General features: G+C 43.1%; 1 protein-coding gene across 1 annotated transcript in view; it reads left to right on the top strand.

Annotated features, from left to right (window-relative positions):
- Nucleotides 1-861, top strand: part of NUS1 (NUS1 dehydrodolichyl diphosphate synthase subunit) — a 72,926-nt gene extending 72,065 nt beyond the window's left edge. Inside the window, exon 5 of the mRNA XM_085611291.1 lies at nucleotides 1-861. This exon is cut by the window's left edge and continues 1,863 nt beyond it. The gene's annotated coding sequence lies outside the window, so the exon portion shown is untranslated.
- Nucleotides 862-10,316: the final 9,455 nt, after the last annotated feature.

Here is a 10,316-nt window from a genome sequence, read left to right as displayed (position 1 = left end):
GAGTGTTTGAAAATACAGTGAGTACTGCTACATTGCCTTCTCGGCTGCCTGGTATTTGCTTTGAGCAGACTTATCTTAAGGCCTTCCAGCTCACCCCCAACTCACCCCTCACTCTGCAATTAATTGGAGCGCAGAGAAAGCAAACTGTTATAAATCATCCATGTGGCATAGATGGTGCTGCTCCTAACAATGATCTCTACTTTTACAATGCAATTTAAACCTTTTTGGTGCTAATAATACGAAGCAAACCTGGTTTCTGCTCAGGCTAAAATAGGGCCTTCTTTTTATTTCTGCAGAAATTAATTGGGAATGGTTTCCCTCCTCCTAAATTAAGCTTAATCATTCACAGGTCCACACTTTGCCGTTAATTTAGGCCTTTCGTGACTATGTACGGTGTGGGTTGGTTCTTGAAGGCATGTAATTTGAATTATGGAGTCCACTGTACGTGCTCCGTTACTCCACTTTTGAATGGCTTGTGGGTTTTTTTGGGCGGGGAGGGTGCAAATACTCTGCTCCAAATGCCTCATTTTTCCTCAGTAATTTACTGAATATGAAAATGTAAGACTCACTCGATGAGGTGTTTGAGCGTGTATGGATCCATCTGTTCATTGGTGGGTGCAACGTGTTGAACGGGTGGTGTTAACATGAGGTAGTGTTGATGGCTGGTGATTACATGTTGAAAAGTAGCCTAAATAAGCAATGAACGCAGCAGGATGTCGTCTACACTTTAGGTTTAAAACTCCAGACTAATATTAAACATTTTGAGATATTTTAAAGGAACATATTTCATTAAAGCAATCCAGATTACATGTTTTTGTACATAAATTTGAACAAACCTGAAATAAAATTAAGTAATCCTCATCTGTTCAAGTGGTTGTTTGTCCTTAACCTGTGCTAACAACCTCCCTGAAACGCTCAATTTGTTAACAATGTATTGACTGTTTTTCTGTATTAAGTGCCCGTTTCAGTGTCACACAATTTCAAATGAAACTAGTATAGACGCCATAAGCCTGTGCTGCAGCTGTAAATTGTGCTTTCTCTAGACTGGCAGACAATTTATATTTTTATTTAAAACATGGCTAATTTACTTTGAATGACTTCTTGTATTGTAGTTGAATTTTTAATCAACGATTGTAGGCAGAGTAGGTGTGTTTAGTACGTATGGGTGTTTTGGGTCGTGTCACAATCATTTGCTCTGTTGTAGTGAAAGCTGTCACACGATGGACTTAAATTCGACATATCCAGACATTTTACCAATCATTAATATAGCAGTATTGGGAAAGCACAATTGACAGTTTTACAGCATAATGGGCGACCGTACACAATACCTCTTGAAATTAATATACTGCTCTTTGGACCTTTTTGTTTGGAACTAAAGTCGTAGCTGTTTATGGTATGCTATCATTTTTATTTTTTGGTTTCGTTGATCATACAATCGTCATTGCTGTGGTCAGGTAGTGTTGTGACTGACTAGGATCTCAGTTGCAGTAGATAGTTCGAGAAACTGCCAGGTTGCTTCCCTAAATGACCGCTGCAGATGTTGAATACTTCTAAAAGAAAGATGATTATCGGTAGCTGACACGTCAGTTGAAAATCATTGTTTACTTGTTGGTGCTCTCCAAATATTAAGAGGACACATTTCTCAGGTGATCTGGGAGGTACAGTTATATCTACAAGGGAGGTGTGGCATCAAGTAGACTGGTTGAGCAGTAAGGTTTACCCCCTTAACTGCTGCACCGTGTGCTGATCCCTTTTTTTTTGCTGTTTGGGGGTAGTTCGTGCTGGCGCTCAATAGGTGTTTGTGGACCTAAGATGTCCACACCAAATTTGCGTCTTATATGTTTTTTTCATCATCGTGGGAATTCTAAAGGTACCCAAGGTTTGGATTCCTCTGGAGGGGACAGAGAAAACAAAATATAGCTAAATTTTGAGGTTTGGGAGGAAAATAGTTAAAAAGTGGTCTGTATAAAAGTGGTTTTTTTGTCCCCTCTGAAAATGGCACCGACAAAGGGTTTGCTGTGTAAAAGTCACTATCTTCCCAGCATTCAGAAACATGAACAGCCGAATTAAAAATAAAATAAAAATTTTTTACCACAGTTTGGGCATTTTTCAAAGCGGAAGCCCATTTATTTTTTTTATTTTTTATCCTCTCTATATACTTCCAGGTTGTGATGGAAACTGGTGTGAAATTTATTGGTGATCCAGGAAATCTATAGGTTTCTGGAAAGTAGACAAAATTAGGACTTCAGCAAGAGGTCATATCTGTAGATCCCTCAAGGTTTTCCCAAAGAAACAAACTGTTGAAATGAATATTGAGAGAGTAGGGAAAAAACGGGCATTTGTGCTAATGTTTTCAACTGTAACTTTTTATCATAATGAATGATTTACAATCGCAATATATCATTATGTCCGCTAGACCCTTCTAGTTGTGGGGATGTATAGGGTTTGTACATTCTCCGAGAACCTAAGGTACCCGAAGCCAACAACTGAGCTGCACCATACAATGGTTTCCAATGTGTACACCAATTCATATGGTGAAAACAGGTGTTAAGGAAACATATGTATTTCTGAAATGGACACAAGATATGAAATTTAGCAGCAGTAATTATTTACACATCTCTGAATTTGTGGGTACCTGCACTTAGCAAACGATTTAGAGTATTTAACAGAATTTTATTTTTTCTTGTACACTGGCTTGCATTTGGAAGGCACAAATGCAGCGAAATCCAATTGTTAATAACAAATGTTCAAGTATTCCGTGCTCCCATGCGTCCTCCGATGAAAATGGTACCTCACTTGTGTGGATAGGCCTACGACAGGAAACGGGCCAAAACACAGTATAGACTCTTAACATTTTTCCACTGAAAACTTACCCTTATTCTTTTTCCAATGTGTGTAAGGGATTCCAAGATGGGGTGATTTACGTTGCTCTTATCTGTTTACACCGCCCATAATCCCTTGCAATCTTCAAATTTTGATTAAAAACTTATTTTCCTCATATTTCTATAACGAAAAGTTCTGAAATCTGCGGGGGCCACAAACCTCCTTCCACCCAGCATTCCCCCAAATCTCCTGATAAAATGGCACCTCGCTTGTTTGGGTTAGCCTGGTGCTTGTGTCAGGAAATTGCCCAAAACGCAATGTGGATACAGCACATTTTCCCACTCAAAACGAACCCTTTCTGGACTTTGGACCGTAGGATTTTAGGTTTTTAGACCGTAGTTCAGCCGGCACCTAGGCAAACCTGCACGTTTTAAAAACTGGATAACCAGGGAGTTTAGTGGTGCGTGACTTGTGTAGCTCTCACCACGTCATATAACCCTGAAGTGTTTGCAAACGTCAAACTTTGTCAAGAAACACATTTTCCTCACATTTCTTTGACAAAGTTCTGGACTCTGCAGGGAGGCACACATTTACTACCACCCTGAGTTCCCACACGTTTCCCTCTAAGAACGGTACTCCACTTGTGTGGATGGGCCAAAAATTCCATGACCCAAACGGCCCTAAAGCGCTATGTTGAGAGAGAAGGAATTTGGGTAGCTGCGGTATTTGTAGCCGTGCTGAGGTGCCACCTATGCAAACCCTTGAACCACAGACACCTTTGAAAACTAGACAACCAAGGGAGTCCAGGGTGGTGTGCCATGTGTTAAAACCTCGAACTTTGCCTGATAGGACACATTTTCCTTACGTTTCTGTGATGGAAACTTCCAGGATCAGCCGGGATCTACAAAATTCCTACCACCATGCATTACTCCATCTGTGCTGACAAAAATGCTGCCCTGCTTGAGTGGCTTAGCCTAGTGCCCCCGATAGAAACTGATCAAACCAAGGGCAATGGGAGTTGACTATTGGGAGCCATATTTAGGTGACCCCCCACCCACCCTGGAGTGGGAGAGAGCATTCACCTTGCTGCTTTCGCTGCTCCGGCGGGAAACCTGTTACGTCAGCACACCTCGCTTTGCCACCGACATCACAGATGTGTGGGGGGCGGGAGCTGGCGTGGAAGTAATTTTGCAACTCTCAGCCCTTTCAAAAAAATTTGAGAAATTCTCCAGTGCAAGCACCTGAGGTTCCTTTCCAATGCTGGGGATGGTGTGCGGCTGTCGGAGTTAAAGGGGTTAAACTGCACCAAAACTGTTAACTTCTATTCAGTATTGAAGAGGAAGGTAGGGAATCTGATTTAACTGCTCTTGCACTTTAAAAGCCAAGCTTAACCGCAATAGCTATTTGTGTAGGTAATGGTGTTCAGAAAGCGTATAAACTCCCATGTGGTTCACAAACAGTTAAGTCACAGGGCTGGAGTGGAAATCAAAGATCAGAGCTCTACTAGATTACTCGTCTGTTGAACCCTGACTAAAATAACCTGCCTTTTTGGATTTTATAGGCTTGAGTCTGTTCTAGAGGCCCATCATTAATTTGGTAAATAGACTTGTCGGGGTGAAGGCTTCAGTTGTAGGAGAATGCGGTCTACAACTTTATATAAAAAAATATTTTGAAGAAAAAAAAAGCTGAAGCAGGCTAAAGAGGTGCAAAGGTATGAACCTGGATGGGGGGTGGGGGGGGCTGTGGGGTTGTCTAGTCTCAGGAGGGCATTGCATAGTGCAAATGGGAAGGTTGAAGAAAGCCAGGCCTTGAGATGCCCCACATTTCAGATTCAGAAAAGCTGACTTAAAAGGCAGATCAAGATATATTGGGAGCTCACTGTCAAGAACGACTTTATCCTTTGGAGAGCTCACCTATAAATCCCTAGGTCATGAACTCATTTGAATAAAACTGGGTAATGGATTGTACCAAAGGCATCTAAGGGTAGATAAACTAAGCCCATGGTACTATCCTAGTCAACTGTTTACCTTTGATGATCCAGCACTAATATCCACACAGACTATATCTGCCCTATCTAATCCAAACCCTGCCTACACCAGGTCATGTAGGACTTGCATTTTCAGAAAAGATTGGTGCTGTTGCATCTGTCTACTTCCAATGGCGTGGCAGGGTTTGAAACTGGACATTTGTTGACCACTGTTAAGTAGCAAGTGAATAGTGGTCTCTGTAGATGTCCGCACATTTCTATGGATAAAGAGTATTGGTTGGTATGTCTACATAATACCTAAATGTTTATCGTTCAGTGTTAAGTTTTTATTAATTTTAGCGGACACTGGGTCATCTCTTGGGGGAAATCATTCGCTTTTCTATCCTTGGATTGAAATGATTGCATATTTAATGGCTAATGTATAAAAGGAATCCCTTGAAGTTACCAATGCGGCATATGTCTTGAGGTTGATACTCCAGGTCTGCAGTGAAAGGCCTGTTGCACTTCCGTTTCAAAATAAGTGACATTAATTTAAAAACGGGTCTGATTTTGTTGCACATAGATTGCAATAGTTTTGGAAGGTTTTGCTTGTATAATTCTTGATATATAATGTATTTTACCTGGGAGAGAGAGGATAGGAGAGCGCACAAATAATGAGTTCTTTTCACAGCAAGGCCTTCTACTTTAAGGGAGATCTGTCGGTCCATTGTGAGAATTGAGAAAGATTAGCTAATGAGGATTGTATTAGATTTCGCACCAGCACTCGTCTGCTGATCAAAAGTATATAATTTGAGGTTACCACAGGAGAGTATCTGGCATCTTCAGTTTGGTTAACCCTAACCGTGCTTTTCATTCATTAAAACTGAATGGAAGTAAATTATCTAACCATTCCATGGTGTATGGTGAATGGAGGTTAGGGGGTGGTGGAGGAGGGGAGAGTTATGCTATTTCTCCTCATCAACTGGAACACTGACTAGTCTATCGCAACAGCGAACTTTATCCTACTTTTGATGTGGTAGATGGAACCCTCACCTGTCTGCTCACAGGCGCTTATAGGCATGCCTCCCTGCAAAAACCTCTTAAGAGATTTTATCACAACCCATGCAAGCCCAAGAAAACTTGTGCTTGGATTTCAGTGTGCCATGGACAGTAAGCCATATCTTGCTGTTAATATAGATATAAATCAAGAGCTTGTACCCTACTGAGGGCTTTTTGGGAGATACCAGGCCCCTGGAGTCAGTTGTTTTGACCTGGGAGTGTCCTCCTTCGGGAGTAAATACACCTGGCAGTCTGATGGTAGTGGGAAAGATAGTGGTGTAGGAACGGTCCTTAGGTTTGTGGGTGTACATGCCTTCCTGGTAGGAGCTGACTGACTGGTCACTGGACCTGCTGTCTATGTGGCACAGAGGGGCAATGTCTAGTTTCCATGAGACCCTGCAGTTTTGCTGTGCTTAGAGGCCAGTCCGGGCTGGATGGTGACACTGGACTTACATTGGGAGAGGTAGGTGTTATTTTGTTGTTTGGTGTCTTGCAAAGTGAAAGGGGGATACTTAGATGCACCCTGATACTGGAACTTTTTCACGGAGGATTTTAATCTGTCACCTTCATGTGACCCAAGCTTTTTTAATCTCTCACACACTCCTTATTTTCCTTAACTCCTCAGTTAGGTAGTGTGATTCCCAAATGAGAGCCGATTCAGTCTAACCCAGTTAAGTAGTCCAATATTTTCTTCCTTTTTAGTGCATGATTCAGTCAGTGATCTTTTAGAAGTATAATATTCTCAGAAGCGTGGCTAGGTTACACCTTGCACAAAGCCAATGTTTAGCTAATAATATGAACAGAATTCTCTCCAAAGTGCTCTGGGGAACGAAAAGGGAACAGCCACCCACGTCCCAAAAGAACCTCTGTGGCCAGGGGGACACAGCGGATATACAATAAACAGAGTATCGTTCCCGAGCAAAAAACCATTTAACATTCACAATTAAACCATATCAGAAATTTTCTTTTCTTATTTTCCTTTATCAGAAGTGTACATAAATTTCACAATAAATAGGTTGGTATAGATGACCTCGCCAAATGTATAGATGACCTCGCCAAATGTAGACAGTAGCCGACACGTGTTTCGTCTCGGGGAGATTCACCCGCTGACTTCCTCAGGGCTCAATCGGACTTGTAATATGGTTCCAGAAGAGTATAAATAAAATGAATTCAGGAAATGGAGAGTACTCTTGCCATCATCGTGGGTTTTAGCGTCCGTCCGGACGCTATAACCCACGATGATGGTGGGAGTACTGACCTGATATTGTTTAATTGTGAATGCTAAATTGTTTTTTGCTCTGGACCGATACTCTGTTTATTGTATATCTTTTAGCAGTACTAAGTTCATCCTTTTTAGGTCTTGCCTAGAGCGTAGCGCGCAGCGTTGATCTAAGAGTGACCTTTAGGAATCGGTCAGCTCTTTTCAAGCACTCGTGCTTGTGCTGGCATCCACCTTGCCGGAGCGAGCAGCGGCGTGCTCGCTCCCGCAAGGTGGATGCCAGCACGAGTGCTTGTTTTTCTTTTCACTGCAACCACATGCCTTCTTTCTTTTTGCACAGCGTGACACTCCTGCACGGGCTATGCTGCTTCACTGCTGGTCGCCGTGCTCCACACTTTTGAATTACTTGCTTTATGACACCGTGTGCCTGATATGGACGCTGCGCTTTGTGTCTAAAATATGCTCCCTCCCTCAACTGCTTTTTTTTTTTTACCTGCACTTTGTTTCATGGTGACCGTGAGCCTTTCTTTATATGCGGCTTGCCATATTTACCTTAACTGAGTTTTTTTTTTTTTTAATAAAATGCCCCATGCCGCACTTTCCCTTCAATGGCTTTAATACATTTTTTTGGAACAGCTGCTCTTCATACGTATGCTCGCTTCCTGGGCTGTAGCTGCTGGCTCCTCCCTCCTGCTTGTTTCAGTTACAGTCCAACTTCCTGCATCATGCCAGCCCCCAGATCGACAAGTGAGTTAATTACAACTCTTTGTCTAACCCTTCGCGCCCACCAAAACCCCCACACCCCCCGCCTGTCCCCTCCCCGCAAGTAGGCTTAGGGGGCTAGGCAGTGGAATTATTAAATAGGTTGTTTTTTGGGTTCTCACCAAAACATCTCAACCTTTTTGTTTGTTCACTCTGTGGACCACGACAAACCACGTGATCTTCCTCAGCGGAGTTCTGCCTCGTAACAAAAACTTGTAGCCCTTGAGAAACTGATTGCATGCCTTAATTAAGGGCTTGGGGGGGAAAACTGTCCTAGTCTCTTGCTTGGTGCCAAACTTCAGCATTTTAGCAGTTTCTAAATCACAGTATGATACGTTCTACCAATAACGTCTATTTTTGCATTTTTAATACCCTGCGCATGTTTGTCAAACTCTCTCGCTGGCTGTTGCTGCCTCCTCCACCCTCCTACGGATTTCAATTACGGTGTTCGGGCCATTTTCCTGCGTCGGCTCAGCTCCTGGAACAACCTGCACCCTTCAACAAGTGACTAAATAAATTGCTGCTCTTTGTCTAACCCTTCGCTCCCTCTCTGACGTAGGCTTAGTGGGCTAAGCTGTGGAAATACATGATCATTTACAACACCAATAGCTTTAACTCTCGCTAATGCGCGACCTATGGCATTGCAAATGCTTGTTCATGGTGGTTGGAGTTCTATGATGATGCAGAACCTAATGTCAATGACTTAATCTTGCGATTATGGCACCCGAAGTACTGTGAATTATCTTGCGACGTGTGGACATAAACACTTGAGGACAACAGACAACAATTAATCCTCAAAAACATATTTTCCAATTGAAAATAAAGAGACTTACTGATTACAAGCATTAATGGAGAATCCAAGCAGCTAGCCATTCCTCATCTTACCAAGAAAGACATTGTGTGGTTATGACTGCAAAAACCTTTGTGTTTGAGGGGTCTTGGTAGACTCCAGCGGTCTTGGCCAGAGCAGCACCCAAGCTCTGAAACTAACTCCGAAAGTATGCATTAAGCTTAGGCTTATTTGTGGGGAGCCTAGCCGCACTTCAGTCTGCTTCTTTCCTTCTCCCGTTTCCAATTCTTGTGGCGTGAATTCCCCTTTTGTGGTTTGGCTTGAGGATGTACCCAGGCCGTACTCACTTTGCTGCATCTGTTTTAGGGGTGTTTGGGTCATTGGGCTTGACTGCCAACATGCCCAGGTCCCACGGGGAGCCAGGGGTCTTTAGGCATATGATGGGACTTATGCCCAGGGGGCTCATTTCCCCTCCCTACTTCAGCTTGCACAGGAAGATATCCTCAGGGGCGGTTCCGAGACCATGTTGTTGTCACTATTGTGCTGGGCCCAGACCGCCAGTGGACTCTATCTGAGTCTACCATATTCACTATGTGACCATGACTTTTACCACCAGTGATCAGCGGACCAGCAGATCCAGGGACCTCAATAGGAAAAGTAAAGTTCTGTGGGGGCTGCTGCTGCAAGAATACAGGGAGTAGAGAAGTATTTTGTTGTAATTGTATTTTAACTGTTCTACTGCTCCTCTCACTTTCCAATTCTAATTGCCTGCTACTTTTTAATCGATTTGACCTCTGGTTTACTACTTGCTGTAGTTCACCTTACTTCATAAGTCATATGGACCTGTTCTGTCTACTTCAGCTATTCCAGTCCCTTCTGTTATGCCAGTTACTCCGTTACTCTGCTTGTGCTTGATTACCCCAGTACAATGTAGACTATTGCAGTGCCATGGTGCTGGCTCAATTACTGTTAAGACTGTTGCCAAGGTTGTTGCCAGACTACAGATGTTTTTTGGGTCTGCTGGTAAGCCATTGACCTTTAACACCACCCAATAACACTGAGAGCAGAACAGCTAGCTACACCCTTTACTTGTGCTCTGTACTAACAGGAGTTCGTTATTAACGTATCGCTCTGAGCTGTCGTGTGCCCCTGGTGTTTTATGTGCAGAATGGGGGAAGCACAAATTTTGGACCCACTAATCCAAGATTACCAAGAAACCTAAACTGCCTCCAACTGCTTCTTTCTCAGTTTCCTCCAACTCAGCTATCCAGACAATTGATGGTTTTTTAGCACAAGCAGTGTGGGGGTAATAGCCAAGAAGATCGAGCTGGCAGAAAGACACTTCACGCTTGCAGACACATCTATCATTCTTTCCCATCTCCGCTCATGCTCCTGGAGACCCCGTAGGCAAGCGTTTCTGTCGAACTGCCAGCCCCTACTGGCATTGCTCGAGCAATTCAGTCTACCCCCCTCCAATTTGCCCGTGTCTCCAGAAGCAAAGCATCAAATACACCTGCTAAATTAAAGTGACATCAGGGGGTGTATCCAGCCCACTGTTCTGTCTCGGGATAGTGCAGCAGCTGGACTTTTTATCAACCAACCACACTTCCTTTGTGGAGTTTTTCAGTTTTCCGCTGTTTTAGATGCTAGGCTCCACCCTCACCTAGACTTAATTGAAAGCTGGCTAGCTGAATTTC

This window comes from Triturus cristatus, chromosome 6 (genome assembly GCF_964204655.1).
Source record: "Triturus cristatus chromosome 6, aTriCri1.1, whole genome shotgun sequence".
NCBI lineage: Eukaryota > Metazoa > Chordata > Amphibia > Caudata > Salamandridae > Triturus > Triturus cristatus.
This window is presented reverse-complemented; position numbering and strand designations above follow the sequence as displayed.